This window comes from Hyla sarda, chromosome 1 (genome assembly GCF_029499605.1).
Source record: "Hyla sarda isolate aHylSar1 chromosome 1, aHylSar1.hap1, whole genome shotgun sequence".
In the NCBI taxonomy this organism is placed as follows: Eukaryota; Metazoa; Chordata; class Amphibia; order Anura; family Hylidae; genus Hyla; species Hyla sarda.
In genome coordinates, this window is record NC_079189.1 from 476,697,668 (window position 1) to 476,717,718 (window position 20,051).

Genomic DNA, 20,051 nt, shown 5'->3' on the forward strand with positions numbered 1-20,051 from the left:
CCGATGAACGAGAGAGAGCGTCAGCCCTAATGTTCTTGTCAGCGGGGCGTAAATGAATTTCAAAGTTAAAACGGGCAAAGAACAACGACCACCTAGCCTGGCGAGGGTTCAGCCGTTGGGCAGACTGAAGATAAGAGAGATTCTTGTAATCAGTGTATATAATAACTGGGTATTTGGATCCCTCCAGCAGGTGCCTCCATTCTTCAAGCGCCAATTTTATGGCCAGTAGTTCTCGATCACCAATGGAGTAGTTTTTCTCCGCCGGAGAGAAGGTCCTAGAAAAGAAACCACAAGTAACAGCATGTCCGGAAGAATTTTTCTGTAGGAGTACCGCTCCAGCTCCCACCGAGGAGGTGTCTACCTCCAGCGAGAAGGGCCTAGATGGATCAGGTCTGGAGAGTACAGGAGCAGAAGAAAAGGCAGTTTTGAGATGATTGAACACCTCTTCCGCTTGAGGAGGCCAGGACTTAGGGTTGGCGTTTTTCTTGGTTAGGGCCACGATTGGGGCCACAATAGTGGAAAAATGCAGAATAAATTGTCTGTAATAATTGGCAAACCCCAAGAAACGTTGGATAGCACGGAGTCCGGAGGGGCGTGGCCGATCCAATACGGTTGATTGTCCGGGTCCATTTGGAGTCCCTGGCCAGAGACTAAGTATCCTAGGAAGGGAAGAGATTGACATTCAAAGAGACATTTTTCCATTTTGGCATATAATTGATTGTCCCGAAGTCTCTGAAGAACCATGCGGACATGCCGGTGGTGTTCTTCTAGGTTAGAAGAAAAAATCAAAATATCGTCCAGGTAGACCACAACACAGGTATATAGAAGATCACGAAAAATGTAATTTACAAAGTCTTGGAAGATGGCAGGGGCATTGCAAAGCCCAAAGGGCATAACCAGATATTCAAAGTGTCCATCTCTGGTGTTAAACGCGGTCTTCCACTCGTCCCCTTCCCTGATGCGGATGAGATTATATGCACCTCTTAAGTCCAACTTGGTAAAGATGTTGGCGCCACGTAGGCGGTCAAAGAGTTCCAAGATAAGAGGTAGGGGATAGCGTTTTTTTTAGTGATTTTATTAAGTCCGCGGTAATCAATGCAAGGACGTAAGGAGCCGTCTTTTTTGGAAACGAAGAAAAATCCAGCTCCAGCAGGGGAGGAAGACTTGCGGATAAACCCCCTTTCTAAATTCTCTTGGATGTACTCCGACATGGCTTGTGTTTCCGGAGCGAACAGAGGATAGATTCTGCCCCGGGGTGGAGTAGTACCAGGGAGGAGGTCAATAGGACAGTCATAAGGCCTGTGAGGAGGCAAAGTTTCTGCTTGTTTTTTGCAAAAAACATCAGCATAGTCCAGATAGGCCTTTGGGAGACCTGGTATCGGAGGAGCCATAGGGTTTTGACTGACAGTACTGGGAGCAGGCATAAGACAGTTCTTGTGGCAAGTAGTACCCCAGTTCTTGATCTCCTCGATGGTCCAATCAAGGGTTGGGGAATGGCGTTGAAGCCACGGTAGTCCAAGAAGAATTTCCGAAGTGCAGTTAGAGAGGACCAGAAATGGGGTGGTGATGGGGTCCAATGCACATTAAGAGGGGTTCCGTGCGGTAACGCACAGTACAGTCCAATCTTTCATTATTAACAGAGACTATGTAGAGGGGTCTGGCGAGACTGGTCACCGGGATGTTGAACCTGTTGACGAAAGAGGCCAAAATGAAATTTCCTGCAGATCCGGAATCCAAGAAGGCCACAGCTGAGAAGGAGAAGGTAGAAGAAATCCGCACAGGCACAGTAAGACGTGGGGAAGCAGAGTTCACACCTAGAGCTGTCTCACCTTTGTGCGGAGTCTGAGTGCGTCTTTCCTGACGTGGAGGTCGGATAGGACAATCCTTCAAGAAGTGTTCGGTACTGGCACAGTACAGGCAAAGGTTCTCCATGCGGCGGCGTGTCCTTTCTTGAGGTGTCAAGCGAGACCGGTCAACTTGCATAATCTCCACGGCGGAAGGCACAGGAACGGATTGCAGTGGACCAGAGGAGAGAGGAGCCGGGGAGAGAAACCGCCTCATGTGAACAAAGTCCATATCCTGGCGGAGCTCCTGACGCCTTTCGGAAAAACGCATGTCAATGCGAGTGGCAAGATGAATAAGTTCATGCAGGTTAGCAGGGATTTCTCGTGCAGCCAGCACATCTTTGATGTTATTGGATAGGCCTTTTTTGAAGGTCGCGCAGAGGGCCTCGTTATTCCAGGACAATTCGGAGGCGAGAGTACGGAATTGGATGGCATACTCGCCGACAGAAGAATTACCCTGGACCAGGTTCAGCAGGGTAGTCTCGGCAAAAGAGGCTCGGGCTGGTTCCTCGAAGACACTTCGAATCTCCGTGAAGAAAGAGTGTACAGAGGCGGTAACAGGATCATTGTGGTCCCAGAGCGGTGTGGCTCATGACAGGGCTTTCCCAGACAGAAGGGTGACCACGAAAGCCACCTTTGACCTTTCAGTTGGAAATTGGTCCGACATCATCTCCAAATGCAGGGAACATTGTGAAAGAAAACCACGGCAACATTTAGAGTCCCCATCAAATTTGTCTGGCAATGATAAACGGAGGCTGGATGCGGCCACTCGCTGCGGAGGAGATTCAGGAGCTGGCGGAGGAGATGGTTGCTGAAGCTGTGGTAGAAGCTGCTGTAGCATCACGGTCAGTTGAGACAGCTGGTGGCCTTGTTGCGCTATCTGTTGCGACTGCTGGGCGACCACCGTGGTGTGGTCAGCGACAACTGGCAGCGGGACCTCAGCGGGATCCATGGCCGGATCTACTGTCACGATTCGGCTAGCTGGAGGTGGATCCTCTGTGCCAGAGAGGGATTGGCTTGGACAGTGTCGGTGGACCGGTTCTAAGTTGCTACTGGTTTTCACCAGAGCCCGCCGCAAAGCGGGATGGTCTTGCAGCGGCGGTGGCAACCAGGTCGTATCCACCGGCAACGGCTCAACCTCTCTGACTGCTGAGATAAGCGCGGTACAAGGGAGTAGACAAGAGCAGGGTCGGACGTAGCAGAAGGTCAGGGCAGGCAGCAAGGATCGAAGTCAGGGGCAACGGCAGGAGGTCTGGAACACAGGCTAGGAACACACAAGGAAACGCTTTCACTGGCACAATGGCAACAAGATCCGGCAAGGAAGTGCAGGGGAAGTGAGGTATAAATAGGGAAGTGCACAGGTGAAGGTACTGCTAAAAACCCATGCGCCAATCAGTGGCGCACCGGCCCTTTAAATCGCAAAGACCCGGCGCGCGCGCGCCCTAGGGAGCGGGGCCGCGCGAGCCGGGACAGCACAGACTGGAAACGAGTCTGGTAAGCGGGTCGGGATGCGCATCGCGAGCGGGCGCGTCCCGCATTGCGAATCGCATCCCGGCTGGGGACATTATAGCAGCGCACCCGGTCAGCAGGTCTGACCGGGGCGCTGTGAACAGGAGAACGCTGTGAGCGCTCCGGGGAGGAACGGGGACCCGGAGCGCTCGGCGTAACAGTTAGTGTAGTTTGTAATATAGTGTCTGTACCTGTGTGTGACGGTTTTCTCACAATTCTTGTGTTTTTCACCCCCAATATTTACTTTTAACAGCATACAAAATGACTGTCTCAGATTTTACCCAGGTTGCAATGCGGCCGAGACTTGACTCACTAGTCAGCTGATGACAGGGAACTTGTCTGCTTCAATGGATGGAGGGATCGCTTGGTGGGAGAGAGATCAATCTGCAACTAATGCAACAGCTGTAGGTACCCTGATTGAAAACCACAGGTCTTTTGAATGGATGCAGCTCATTTATGTTTCAACAGGAGGGGTGGCAGATGTGCGGTAAGGAGGAAAATGGAATTATGGGATTTGTAGGCAAAAAAGAAAACTCAAAGGAAATACCAGTTCACAAACAGCTAGCCACAGTGTTATGGTAATCTCACAACATAGCCATTTAGCCCCAAGACAAGTGCAGATCCTTCCTAAGCATGTCCATTACTGTCTGCCACGTACATACTAAAATCACCTTATGGTGGATAACTCCTTCAGGACGAAGGGCATACCTGTACGCCCCTCGCCCGGTCCCGGTATTTAAAACGGGGTCACACAGTGACCCCGCATCACACCGGGTCAGTCACGGCTGCTAGCGATAGCCGGGACCCTGGGCTAATAGCATGTGGCACCAATCGTTGTGCTGCGCTCTATTAACCCTTTAGACGCGGCGATCAAAGTTGACTGCCGCATCTAAAATGAAAGTAAACGCTTCCCGGCAGCTCAGTCGGGCTAATCGGGACATCGCGATAAAATCTTGATGTCACAATCAGCTAGGACGCGAGCAGAGACCCCTTTACCTTGCTCCGTCACGTTCGATCGGCGTTTGATTGTTCCAGCTATGGCTTTGCAGGGATCAGGGTAAAAGCTCCGAGCTTAGAAGTTTCTTTCTTTTTTTTATCCCACTCATGGCTTTGGCCCCAAAAATTACAATAAAAACTGTGTGGCCACGGTTTCACTTTGGCTTGGTTTCACTTTTAGGCTACCAAATAGACACTCATTTGGTTTGGTGTTTTTTTGTGGCTTGAAAATACCAGAAACATAAACACATTTCATATTTCCCAACTAACATTTGACCACATCGATTTTGGCCCATAAAATGCCATGCTGCAAGTATGATATTGTAGGCGGGCATTTTTGGATAAGAACATGGGGGGTGATTTATTTAAAGGGTAGCTCCCACCATCCTATTTTTTTTTCTGTCCCTGCCTATTGACAATCTATCCCTAACCCCCTCCCTGCTTTTAATTTTTTATTTTTACTATATTAAAAATGCCTTTTGTCTGCCTGGCAGTGTGCTCACTACCAGGCAGACTTCCCCAGCAGGCACCACCTCACTGATGCCTGCTGGGGGGGATTTCCGCCCTTAGTTCATCTACACAGGGTGCCTCCAGCTGTTTCATCACTACAACTCCCAGCTTGCCCTGACATCTATTGGCGGTCAGGGCATGCTGAGAGTTGTAGTATTGAAACAGCTGGAGGCACCCTGTGTAGATAAACTATTAGTTACATACTTTACAGTATCACAGCTAGTAGTTACTATTTTCCTGCTTGTGCAAGTTTCAGAATAGAAACAGAAAACATCTACTACAAAACACGAATACACAGAGAAGCAAATATATCTACGTATGCAGAACTATGGACCACTGAACTGCAGATCTGTTGTGCGCTTATTATTCTCTTCAAAACAAGAAGGGTATAATTATCCCTGTTTATTTTGTGTTTAGTTGGAACTACTAGAGAGATGCCTGACCTTACATTACCTCTGTAGCATAGATGTGCTTTTTAACCCCTTGTTGGCAGAGTCATTTTTCATTTTTTTTTTTTTAGTTTTAATAGCCATAATGCTTTTATTTTTCCATTTGCAGAGCCATACGGGGCTTTGTGGGACTACTTGCACTTTGTTATGACATCTCCCATTTTTACAAAAAAATATTCAGCAAAACCCCAAATAATTATTTGTGAAGTGAAATTTGGAGGTGGGGGCACAAAAGACGTAATTTTGCAAATGGAGGGGGGGGGGGGGGGCTTCTTTTATTCACAGTGTACTGTGTGGTTAAACTAATGTCATCTTAATTCTTTATTTCTATATTTATGGGATTTGGAGTGTAAGAAGACCTGTGGCCAACCCAACATAAAATCCTCTTTAATTACAATGTATTACTTTTAGCTATGGCAGAATGGCAGTGACATCTCCCAGCAGTTGCTAGGTTCCATGCCAACAGCTATGACCTCCAATATTAAATGCAGGATTATGACAACCTCCCATGCTGGCAGCACGGCTTATTTACTTAAGGAGGAGCAGAACCATGTATGTTTGCATAGAAAATGTCACCATGACTTCCTGCTGCTTAGAATTTAAAATCCCAATACATCTATATGCTGAGCTAAGCTAAAAGATAAAGGGGGAGAATTATAAAGCTTTCTAGTTGTCTTTTTACTTTATTTGTCGCATAAATTGTTGCAAGGTGGCTTTTGCCCAAAATTTCTGCAATTTTTTTTTTTTTTACTAAAAGGACTTAGGTACACACTTTTGGTTTTTCACTTTGCAGTGGTTACTAATTTTATGAAGGGTGACTTTTCGAGAGAAAAAAAAGTTTGTTTGCAAAGCCTTCAGTTACACCACAAACATACACCAGCCCAGATCTGGCTGTGGACACCATTAAAAATAAAAACTGCTAATTTTTTTTTGCATAAGGGATTAAAAAGTCTTATAAAAGAGGAGAAACCATACAAAATGGTGTACTGACGTGTAATAAATAAAAAAGGTGTACGAGCACCATATTAATCACATACCCTACACCATTTAATAAATCTGGTGCATGTACACATTACTGGCCTACAAATTAAAGGGGTACTCCGCCCCTAGACATCATATCCCCTATCCAAAGAATAGGGGATAAGATGTCAGATTGCCGGGGTTCTGCCGCTGGGGACCCCCGCAATATAGCAAGAAGCACCCACCTGTAACTGCTTCCAGAAGCGCTGGAGGTTCTCTGGCTAATTTCTCCCGACCACGGGGACGGAAGATCGTGACGTCATGACACTGCCCCCGTGTGACGTCACGCCACGTCCCCTCAATGCAAGTCTATGGGAGGGAGTGTGACGGTCGTCACGCCCCCTCCCATAGACTTGCATTGAGGGGGCGGGGCGTGATGTCACACGGGGGTGTAGTTGTGATGTCACGATCTTTCGTTCCCGTGGTCGGGAGCCAGATCCTCCAGCGCTTCCGGAGCAGTAACAGGTGGGTGCCGCATGCTATATTGCCCCCAGTGGCAGGACCTCTGCGATCAGACATCTTATCCCCTATCCTTTGGATAGGGGATAAGATGTCTAGGGGTGGAGTACCCCTTTAAGCCTTGCCTCATCACAGATGGATCAACCCGTACACAATACAATTGCAGTAACATACTGACATAATATCATGGATGAGAAACCAAAACAATAAATTGCATGGAAAAAATTATATATATATAAAAGATGATAACCTAAGCAGGAAAAACCATAAAAATGAAAAGCACGGGAAAATCATAAATGTTAATAATGAAATATTAGGTCCGTCCTGTAGTTTAAACCAGAAGTAGCTTAAACCACATGGTGCAGATTCGTGATAGCACGAATGTGCTCTTGAATCCTTTTTTTCAGAGGGCGTATGGTGCTGCCATACGCCCTCTGAAAAAAAGGATTCAAGAGCACATTGGTGCTATCACGAATCTGCACCATGTGAACATCTCGGGTGCCTCTCGGCACTTCCGTGACGTTTACTTACGAGATACTTCCTCAATTTTTCATGGCGTGGAGGTAGTATGCAAACCCTGGCGAGGCAGAGATCATGTAAAGTTACTACGTAATAGAGAGGTGAATTGGATACACACATTGCATACCACACAACCTTCTGGTTTAAACTACAGGACAGACCTAATAATCAATTATTAACATTTATGATTTTCCTGTGCTTTCATTTTTATGGTTTTTCCTGCTTAGGTTATCATCTTTTATATATACCTACATGGCCGTCACATCCTCATCTCCTCCAGACGCGCATGCGCCGATTTCGGGCACAATCTGCCCTCAAGCAACATGGCGCACACGGTATCCGGAAGCACAGTGAGTATGCGCGGACCGTGCGACCCAGCGACGTTGCCTAGCAGCGCCACACGCCTCCCTGTGATTGGCTGTGCTCCTGTCTAGCCTGCGGAATCCTGTACAGCCGTGTGCACACACGGCGGCAGGTAATGGCCGCCACTGACTCCAGATGGGTGAGTGTTTGATCATTAGGATTTCCCCTTGATTGCTTTTAACCATACACCTGCACTGTAATTATGTCTTTAACACTGTACACGACATGGGACACTTATGTATATAATGTACAGCAATGTTGTCACTTTATTATCTTTGCGTTAGACACAGTACTCACTGTAATATGTTTTTTCATATATTTTTTGCATCAACACTGTTATGTTTTTCACTTATTCTGCTTTATTGTTCAATGATTGTAATTTACATGTAACCCATATAAAAATGGGATGTGTGTGTCACATTGCATGCTTGAAAAAGACCGTGGTGACGGTCGAAACGTTGTATCCTACCATGAGGCAATAAACACTTTGTTATCCACCATTTTGGAGTGCTGTGGGACAACTTCCTTGCTTTATATATATATATATATATATATATATATATATATATATATATATATAATTTTTTCCCATGCAATTCATTGTTTTGGTTTCCCATCCATGATATCATAGGTACTAATTATGTCAGTATGTTACTACAATTGTATTGTGTACAGGTTGATCCACCTGTGATGAGTTAAGGGTTGAGAGAAGGTTTTCCCCTTCTTGACCCTCCCTCTCACTTACAGATTCCCATATATACCTGGCTTTACCTAAGAACTTGTGTGCATTGACGAAGGGTCTTACCCGAAATGCGTCCACACTGTCTCTCCTGTTGTTGCTTTTTACTGGCTGTACCACTTGCCTTGGGGATTTTATCTGGTAAAGCTTTCATCATTTACCATTGGCTGTTCTACCATTCATCTATTCGCATTGGAGTCAAGCTGTGTTGGGGATCGTGTGAGCGGACCATTCCTCAACACTTACTGAAAGATTTATGTCTAGTTTGGCTAGTATGGGATACTGTGGTGTTGGACCTACAACTCCCCCCCCCCCCTTTGTGCATTCACATCACGATTTTGCTATATAGTTCCCATATACGGTTTTGCAGTTCACAATGCATACCATTAACAAAGTCATATCTGTAAATCCACTGAACTACTCAGGGATTTATTTTAAACAACTTATCTATGAGCTTTATATGTAGTACTGTATGAAATGCTTTTAATGACTGACGTCCACATAAGAAATATCCATGGCACCACCATCCAACAGTTTTGTGACATAGAGAAATCAGGAAGATAAGTTTGACTATATAAAATAGAATAAATACACAACACATCAGTGGACATATACAAAAACTTGTTTAGCTGTACTAAGACTGGATAGTCTAAGATTGTGCCAGATTATTAAAAGCGGCTGTTTGAGGCTCTGGTGCAGTTTACACTGTTTGCTCAGTCTACACCGTTTGTAGACTGTAGTTTTTGTTTGCAGACTTAGGGAAATTTAGCACAATTTGAGCAACACTTTTGTCTTACATGGCAGAAACAAGGCAAAATTGCCTTTTGATAGTGTGTCTTGCGCCACCTTTTTGGTGCGGTCTGCAAAAAAAAAAAAAAACAGTAAAGTAATTCACTTGAATTCAGACTGATCTACAATATCATACTCATCTCATAGACAAGAGTGGTGTTCTTTCTTGTTAAAATTAACAGACTTAGTTTTAATCGCAAACAACCACTTTGAATCTCTGTGGTGTATTTATTTGAATATTGGACTTCCTTACTTCCTAAAATGCCAAGCAACAAAGAAAAAGATCTAAGTCCCCTAGATTTACTGAATAGAGACAGATACTGAAACATGTTCTTTTTTTGTAAAATGTTTCTATTTTATAGAATGTTTCTGATCGTATTTTTTTTTTATTTCATTTTATATACATTATTATAGGGGCAGCCATCTTGTCTGAGAACTACTTTACAGCATTTAGAGATTTGATTTACAGTAAGCTCTCTTAACATGAAAGGGAGAGAAGTTTCTGAGTATGCTCTGTGACCTTTAGAAGAGGTCATTCCACAAGGAGGGGTGGCTGAGCTCTGAGCTTCAGCTTTTGTGAAAAAAGAAAAAAAGATTGTAGGATACTAGTATGTGTGTATGTATATGTGTGTGTGTGTGTATATGTATGTGTATATATATATATATATATATATATATATGTATATGTGTGTGTGTGTGTGTATATGAATAACAAATATCTTAAACATGGTGAAGAAGGGGGTTATTCAGGAATAGGAAAACAGAGCTAATTTCTTTCAAAAACACTACCCGTCTGTCTGCTGGTTGGGTGTGGTTCTGTAGCTCAGTTCCAGTGAAGTGAATGGAACCAAGTTGTAATACCACACCCAACCTGGAGACAGACAGGGATCGATTGTTGAAACAAAATTAGCTCTGTTTTTCTATTTCTGGATAACCCCTTTAAACCCAAAGGGGGGAATACTGAAAACTGCAACGGACTTTTTTTTGTGCAGACTGTGGAAGATTTGATGAAAAAGTGGCACAGAACACATTTAAAAAAAAATAATATATTGCCTTTGCACCATGAGCACTGATTTTTTTTTTTTAAAGGGCATGGTTTAAAATGCGCCAAATTTTTAGTCTGCAACAAAAAAAGGTGTAGAATGAGCACAACATGTAAATTGTGCCAGATTTTTTTAAATCTGGCACAATCTTAGACTGTCTGATCTTAGCAAAACTAAGCAAGTTTTTAAATCGCTCCTCCAAAATACATAACAGTTGTAGAAAATGTACTATATACAGTTAATTTACTTTATTTATATATACTGTATCATGTCTTCCTGCTATGCTTTGCTTTTCATAAGAATTAATTGTAGCATTGCCAAAACGGTATTTACCCTTCGGATTTACTCTGCAGTTGGTTTAATTTAACCAAGTCATTTTGTCCTTAGGATTATATTGTATTATGGACTAATAAAGTGAATTTTACATTATTAGAATAAATGTTTCTGGTGTTGTTTTCTGTGATACATTCTATGAGGGAATAGTTCTAAATAGATCAGCACTGCCTATAGTGTCCCAAACTGATCTTTGTTGTATGACAGACTAAAGCCCTTGGTGGTCTGGTCTTCCAGGCAATGATTGCTTAAGCTTCCTGATCCCTGTGCACTGCTAATATTTACCAGGTTCTGTACATTTCTGCTTGCTTGCACAACAATGTTGACACTTTCTCCTGAAAAAACATCTGTTCTCTTTCCCTTCCTCTTCATTTTAATTTCCCCAGAACAGTGTTAAAAGTCACAGTGGATCTCCACACCCTTTCTGCTGTTAACATCTTGTAAAATATAAAAATGAAGAGACTTAAATATAAATGGAAATGCTAATTTGTAGTTAAATACTGAGATCCTGGTTGAGGGACAATTGCTTTATAACTAAAAAATGCTTCTACATAGACAAGTTTGTTAATGAGCCAGGTATATTGTAATTCCACATGCCTAATCCTTCATACACATACAAATGATAACTCTAATAATAGACAGCCCAAATAACTTGTGTGAGAATGACAAATATGACAAATATGATATGACAAATACCTTCCCTATGCCACGTCACATCCTGTTTGACGGAGGCGGGGAGTTTTTTCCACGGTGGGACCCGACCATATGCCAGTGGGTATCTAAACCCCCGTGTGACTAGGTACCAACGCCATGACTAAGAGCAACTGCTCGAAACGCGTCGGCGTTTCACCCCCCCTTTGTTTTTAGTGACATGTCACTCGCCACCTTGTGGCGACTTTCCATGTTTTAATTAGTTGCCATTAAAGGTTAAGTTTTATTGGAAATCTCTACCCAGGAGCTGGACCCCCTCCATTTCCTTTTCTCAGTTTCACGGGGAGTGGCGGCTCCCTGTCTCCGTGCTCCGGGACTATTGCCTGATGCTTGACACATATGGACTTTGGTGAGCTGATCAACTCCTTTTGTTTCTCTACTACATTGCCGTCTATGAGATCGTGCTTCCAATGATTTGTGAACATTCAAGACTATCATATTGCATTATGTTGAGCATCTGAATGAAATAATATTTCCACTATTCCACTTGTTTGAACTTTTTACCTACTCTTATTTACAACAACTTTATTATGGATGACATGATTGGTACCGCTAGTCTTACCAACTCCCAAACGGTAGCTTTGTCTAATGACCCAAACAGACGCACACGTGTAACAAATATTTTCTCTGGCAATCAAGAACAGGATGTAACATCTGATCTTAAATCCCTTATGAAGGAATTGCAACAATATAAAACACAACAATTGAGGGTGTGGTGGGACGCCACCACACTCACCCAATATTGTAATAAAAATATGATTCCAAGGGGTCTAAGAATTCGCAAACGCTCTACTACAGTATTTAGTGAAGCATTCACTACCAAGTGGAATAAGATACTTGATAAATGTTCTTTTGATCTCATGCAACTGATCATAGAGTGCGAACAGCAACGTATGACCGAACTGGAGGACAATATAAATCAAACCACTATTCTCTTGGAAAAATATACTGGATCCCAGGAGCTTGTCACATTACAGGACAAAATGAATGAACATTTATCAAAATTGGAGGATGCTATTGCAGATGTCAAAAAAATCAAATTTACCAGGGACACAAATGACTATCAAAATGACACAGTCTTTACATGGCAACGTAAAGAGTATAAACCCAGATCAATACTAAAACATCATAATCAACCAGACACTTATGCCGCAAAAAATGTCAGTTTCACGTCATCAGATAACGATACTACAGATTATTGCACAGAGGGATCAGATGACGACCGGAGTGAAACTAGACATCAGCAAAAAGACAATAGTCGATATCAAAATCAAGCTGGACAAAATCAACATAACTCATCTCATAACACGGTTTCAAAAAACAACGTAGGTCCGGATACCAGAAAGAGGAGAAAATACAAACCAAGAAGACACGATCAAGGAAACACAGAGCGGGGCGCAAACACCGACGGCATGCGGACCAGAAACAGAAGATAATAATGGGGCTTGTACCTGAAGATCTATCTCATGAATATACTGTTATTAATCTGTCTGCATGCATTATCACCCAGCAACAAACGGAGGTCCTGGAAAAAGGCCTAGGATTTGCGCCACTGTACTCTTTTGACCTATACCAGACCATTAGGGATGTCAACAAATTCATTCGAGCCCTTACTGTAAAGAAACATTTTTGTGACACAGATATGGTGGAATTACAATCAAATGGATCAAAACCTTCTATATTGAACCAAATAGGAAAAGCTAACTTACCGCTCCATACGAGCTTTGCAGATCAGATCACATGTTTGAATCTTATGGACTTGCAAGTTTCATCTAATAGTACAAACAATAATATCATTTCCACTAAGGATATTTTTCCCACAACAAACCCCAGCTTCTACCCTATTAACTCTAGAGTCGAGGCTATGGATATATATCAACGTAGAGTGGAAACGGACCTGCGCAATCTAGAAAGACAGACATCAACATCACCTACTAATTTCAATAAGAAGGAAAACAAAGCTTTACAGGATCTAAAGAATAACCCACACATATACATCAGACAGGCAGACAAGGGAGGATCTGTGGTTATTTTGGATAAAACCCTGTATGAAAGAGAGATTATGAATATGCTAGGGGATGCAACAACATATAAAAGAATTTCATCTGATCCCACGAATGTGGTGAGAACGAAATTGGAACGTATATTGGAGGAAGGGGTTATGTCTGATATAATCACTCAAAAACAAAAAGCATTCCTTAATCCCAAATATCCAAAAATACCGTTTTTTCATGCTCTTCCGAAGACCCACAAAAATGTCTTCCCACCCCCTTTCCGCCCCATAGTTGCGGGTATTGATTCGCTCCTTGAGCGTTTGGGTAATTGGCTTGATCATATGCTACAACCCCTGGTCCAGAGAACGATGGGCTATATCAGGGATACAAAGTCTCTCCTAAACGCCATGTCTCAAATTGAGTGGAAAAGTGGTTTTGAGTGGGTCTCTTGTGATGTGGCATCACTATATAGCTGCATACCACATGACAAGGCTGAACTAGCGTTGACATATCATCTTAACAAATACACTGAGTACAGTCCTTGTCTAAGGCAGTATATAGTTGAAGTTTTGGTTTTTCTCTTACAACACAATTATTTTACCTTCAATGGTTTGTTTTTTCTTCAGGTTACTGGTTGTCCTATGGGGGCAAAATTCTCCCCCTCCCTCGCCAATCTTTACATGGCGTTTTGGGAGGAGCATCGTCTGTATGCTACCTGTAATCCGTACCAGAGTAACATCTACTGGTACGGCAGGTATATAGACGATCTCCTCCTAATATGCCAAGGTTTGGGAGAATATGAGTCTGATGGTTTTTTGTCTGGCCTCAATGACAATGATTTGAATCTACGCTTCACTATGGTCAGAGAAAAAGAAGCGATCAATTTTCTTGATGTCACCCTGATGGGTAACAAACATACTCTAAAAATTGATACAAGTATGTTCCGCAAAACCACAGCGGGCAATAGCATTCTGCATGCCCAAAGTGGACATCCTGCACATACCACAAAGAATCTCCCCATAGGAGAATATATAAGGGCAAAAAGGGCATCCTCGAATGACACATTCTACCAGTCAGCAAGTGCTGGCATCACTGGACGCCTGAAACGTAGGGGATACAGTGGTGCCATACTTGCTAGGGCAAAATCCATTGCTGATGCCAAATCTAGGGATGAGTACTTGCTTCCGTCACATGAAGAAAATAAGGAGTGGTGTTTCACTCCTACTTTCACCACTCCTTACAGCCAAAATTTTGATCAAATCAAAAATACAATCACCAAGCATATCCCGGTACTGTTACAAAACGACGAGATGGCGAAACTGCTGTCTGGAGGGGTCAGATGTGTAGCCAAGAAAGCTAGATCTCTGGGGTCCATTCTGTCACCCAGTGATCTACCGGTTGACAAACCCGCTAATACATGGCTCCACACTAATGGGAGCCACAAATGTGGAAGGTCCCGGTGTAACATGTGCACTCTAATGCCCTCCTCCCACCAGTTTGTGTCAGTAACAACAGGCATCAGCTACACTATAAAAAGCTTTATTAACTGTGACAGCGAATATGTTGTATATTGTGCAACATGTGTTGCATGCAGAATGCAATACATTGGGTGCATGGGACGAAAATTAAAAAGAAGGATTTATGAACATCTTGCCATTCGCCCTAATTTTTCCTCCAGATCAATGTCTGGTTTGACCAGGCATTTAGTGGAGCACCATGAAGGGAAAAGTAACACTATTTCCATCCAGGGAATTGAAAAAGTACCCCCCCCCCCCCAAACGGGGGGGTGATTGGTTACATGCCCTTCACACAAGAGAGGCTTTTTGGATCTTAAGGATGGAAACACGTGCTCCTATGGGTCTTAACTATAGAAATGACCTCATGTATTTTTACTAAATTATTATATTTTTTCATTTAGCCTTATATGTTTTTTTCTGTATTTCATTTAATCGTGGCTATGGTAGAACTTACTTACCCTCTGAGTTTTATTTCATGTTGCGATTCCTGTCCCCTATTACAATATGTTGCCACAGGTTCCCATGTGTCTGAATACTAAAAAATATTCATGAATTTATCATGTCTCTTAGGCAGTCTCAGCATATGTTTATATATATATTTTCTGTCTATTAGTGGTCTTGTGCGCATCGTATTTAAGCATCTAAATCGCCTAATCGTTAAACATGTTTATTACAATATTACATTTCGCTATGGGTTAAACTCCCATGTATATTATTATATTCATATGCGAGTTTGGACATATAGGTTGGAATTCACAATATGCGCTTTATTTATTTACTTATTACCACATTCTGGTTTTAGTGTGCCCGGGGTTTTTTCCAATGCTGACTATTATATGACAGTCTAACTACCCGGGTATATCCCACGAGCGGCCGCTGCACTATTACACTGCATTGTTTGCATACATTGTATGTCACCACACCTAGACTGATATGACATACAGGTCACTCATGGGTTAATCAGCCATCTTTTTCCACTTAGTTAGTTCTTACCTGGCCGCACCTTCCTTTTCTCTGACTACCTTCCCTATGCCACGTCACATCCTGTTTGACGGAGGCGGGGAGTTTTTTCCACGGTGGGACCCGACCATATGCCAGTGGGTATTTGAACCCCCGTGTGACTAGGTACCAACGCCATGACTAAGAGCAACTGCTCGAAACGCGTCGGCGTTTCACCCCCCCTTTGTTTTTAGTGACATGTCACACGCCACTTTGTGGCGACTTTCCATGTTTTAATTAGTTGCCATTAAAGGTTAAGTTTTATTGGAAATCTCTTCCCAGGAGCTGGACCCCCTCCATTTCCTTTTCTCAGTTTCACGGGGAGTGGCGGCTCCCTGTCTCCGTGCTCCGGGACTATTGCCTGATGCTTGACACATATGGACTTTGGTGAGCTGATCAACTCCTTTTGTTTCTCTACTATATTGTAATTCCACATGCCTAATCCTTCATACACATACAAATGATAACTCTAATAATAGACAGCCCAAATAACTTGTGTGAGAATGACAAATATGACTGATTTCTTCTAGAATCAGCACACTCCAAAGGTTGTATCTGGTATTGGGTAATGCCGGCAGTTGGCATCCGCTGTGTACTATGTGTTCTGACACTCACCGGCACTGAACTGCATTCTCTGCTCCACATCTTCATTGTAGGCCTGGGCTTCCTCCTCTGGACTTACTCCTGTTTCTACCATTGCTGAAGTTCCTGCTCTGCCCTCTAGGGGCTCAGGAGCACTGGCTGTAACTTAAAGGGCCAATGCACACTTCTCTAAAGTGTTTCTTACCAATTCCTGGCAGGCATCACATAAATTAGGTTGCTCCATACATCTCCTGGTTCCTAAGCAATATTGTAGCTTGTCTACTAGTGAAGGAGTATGTCCTGACCTGCTGTGTTTGACCTAAGCCTGTATCCTGCCTCTGCCTCTGCCTGATCCTGTTGTATCTTACCACTTCTCCAGTGCATGACCAAGACTGGCGGCCATGCCTGTGTTCTCATCAAGCCTGCACCACCATGATGCATCTGAGCTTTTCAGCTCTAATGTTCTACAAATTCTGCTCTGCTATAACATCAACTCAGCTCTGCCACCATCTACTCTTGTGGTAGAAGCCTGGTATCTTCCCTGCAGCAGAAGTTCAGTTTCCACATGTTAGAGCGGGATACAAACCAGGGGAATACTCCGCTGCCAAGTTTGGGCAAAAGTGGCATATTGGTCCACATCAGTTGGGGCGTTACTTATTGCAGGTCACTTGAATGGGGATGCAATGGTACATGCATCCCTGAACAAACTTTCTTTATTTCTGAAAAAAAAGCAGTCCTGGCTTTCTCATACAACTTAAATAAAAGTGGTCATACAAATTAGATAAATGTTGCCTGAAACCCAAAAATTGTGGTGGGACTGGGTGACTGACCATCCAATATGTATGGTGGCCTCTAAACTCTTCCCAGATGGCAGATGTTGGGGGAGATAAGGGTTACGCATAGTTTTTTGTCAGTATTTTCAGACAAAACCAGGAATGGATAAAAAACACAGAAAAAGATACAAATCTTTCTATTATAGTTTTTCTCTGTGTTAATTCCATTGGTTTGGGCTAAAAAAAAACTGACTGAAATATTGACCAAGATACTGCGTGTGAACCCAGCCTTAGACTGGTTTCTAATTGGTGACTCCTCAATGAATGCGGAAAAGATGCAGTTTGCCATTTTAGGGTGTTATGGTAACCAGTTTTATTACATATACAGTGAAACCTCCCCGAAAAACAACTCCTTTGAGAAGACAACGCCCCCACCCCACCACCACCATCTAGATTACTTTTTTATTTTCCTAATTTTTCTCCCATTATAGTCTATGGAAGCTATCCTCTATACCTTATCAGACCACACCCCTTCTTTGAGTACATTTTTCAACTGGAACCTCTTTAAAAAGGCCACACTTTGGGCTTAGATAAATCATCTGAAAGCAAATCTGCACTGTACTGCATCACCAAGCAGGGAGGATGGGACAGGGAAGGAACCAATGTGGTGACAAGGGGGGTGCAAGTTATACTTGTCAGGTCATGACACCAGAGCACCGCTAGCCTAAACACTGTCTGAGGTAGAGGCAGCTTCTCCTGGGCCAGGCACGGGGCAATGAACACACCAATGCCAGGTTATGGATAACTGAGGCAGGAGTAGATGGTACAACACGCACAGTACGGAGCAAAGGAGAAGGGATGCAGTGTAGCCCTTGGGAGCCCTGTTGCCTTGCTGGAACTTATGCTGCTTTTCACCCACTTGAATTAGATAGACTTGAGACTTGGAGATTAGGACATATCCCACGCTGACTAGAGTTCTGCTAAGGTCCAATTTCACTGACACCGCCATGGTATGACTCACCAACTCCTGTATGGAGAACACTTGCAGAATGGCGGGGCTGATTTGATGAGATTTTCTTTAGGCTTCCCTCAGTATCACCTCACACTTCTTCCACCTCCTTTGCACACTGCAGCTCACATGGAGCTCTGCACAGAACAAGAGCTAAGATCTAAACTGAACTAGACTGTGGCAGCTCCTCCCCCCCCTACACTATATACAGGAAAATGTAAGGGTTCCCATTGGGTAACAGGGGTCACCTGGTTACTCTGCATCTCTTTATTAAAGGTACAATACACAGATAATACAAGAATACAGTAAATATGACAAAGTGTATAAACACAGTAAACAATAGAACAGTGGGACCATCACAGGAGCAGCAGGCACGCCCAAGAAGATCCACAGCCCCACAGGACAGCCTTTGGTGCCGGGACACCACACCATCATTGTGCCACATCATTGTACATGATAAAGGACAAGATGCATTTCTAGTACCAGCAATTGTCACTGGATAGGAGGCTGTCAAACAGGTTGGGGCCCTGGAATAAGAGTGTGAGCCATACTAGTGCAAAAATGAATAGAGAAACCATTCTGGGGGGCCAGGAACACCAGGCAACTCGCAGGTCTTCACTTCCCTGTGCCTAAGCTAAGACTGACTAGGTTAGCTTCTCCCTGGTATATAAGGGAGCAATTTGGAGGAATCCCATAGGTCACCAACAAGTCCCCTGTTCACTTGCACCTTCCTTGGTAGCAGAGATCTTAACAACAATGGCTCTCATTTACTATTCTAAACCCGACTTGTTTTGTCGGGTTTTTTTGTCGCATCTTTGTCTGCGCCATGTCGCAGACATCGTGCGCCAGTCTGAGACACGATGCAACATTTTTTCCCGACGGACCCGATGTGGATTCTACCAAACCCGAAAAAGGGGCGTAACCCAACAATTCTGAGCTTTCCCACGTATTTATAAAGGTTTCCAACCTGAATTTGTTGAATTGTTGTGGATTTTTTCCCGACAACTCAGAGGAGTTGGAAACCAAAACCAACAAAACCCACGTGCGACAAACAGGATGCGACATAATAATAAATACCAGGGGGAAAAAGCAGTCGGGTAAGAAAGCAAGATAAACTTACAACCCGATTTTCTAAGTAAATGAGGGCCAATATTTAAAGGCGCAAATACCTCAAAAGAGTAACCAGCATATAACATAAGACATTGTTAACACTTTTTAGAGTCTGGATGTGGACCCAGGGTAACACTGAAAGGGAATGCACCACACAGGATGGACAGGTGTACAGGAGGACAACTCCTGTACTGCTCCTTGGCATGTTGTATTTTTGTAGTATTATTCAATAGAAACATTAATGTAGTGAAAAAGCACAGTATTACCATCTCCTGACACTAACGCTTTTCCAAAATTGACAATGGGGCCACACAATTACTTTTTATGATATAAGTTGGAAAATGATTTAACGAAAACAAATAAGATAAAATATATTCTAGTCCCCTACGTTTTCCTATACTTTCACTAACTGATCTGCTGCAACTAAACAGAATATTGATCTAATCTCTCATTACACAAAACAGCATATCTGCAATGAGAAAACATGCATTCAGGCCAACTATACCGCATAACTATATGCTTCAAGACACTCATTACACTCCACAATAACATTTGAGGATCTGATCACAATACTGTGGAAATACGGTAGTCTGCAAAGTTTGCCAGGTGTTGATACTTATTGGGTGTTTATCCTTATAAAATCTCTATAATGAAAGCCATCTCAGATCAGTCCTTCACTCCCTATATTTAAAGGGGTACTCTGGTGGAAAACTATTTTTATTTAAATCAACTGGTGCCAGAAAGTTATACAGATTTCTAAATTACTACTGTTTAAAAATGTTA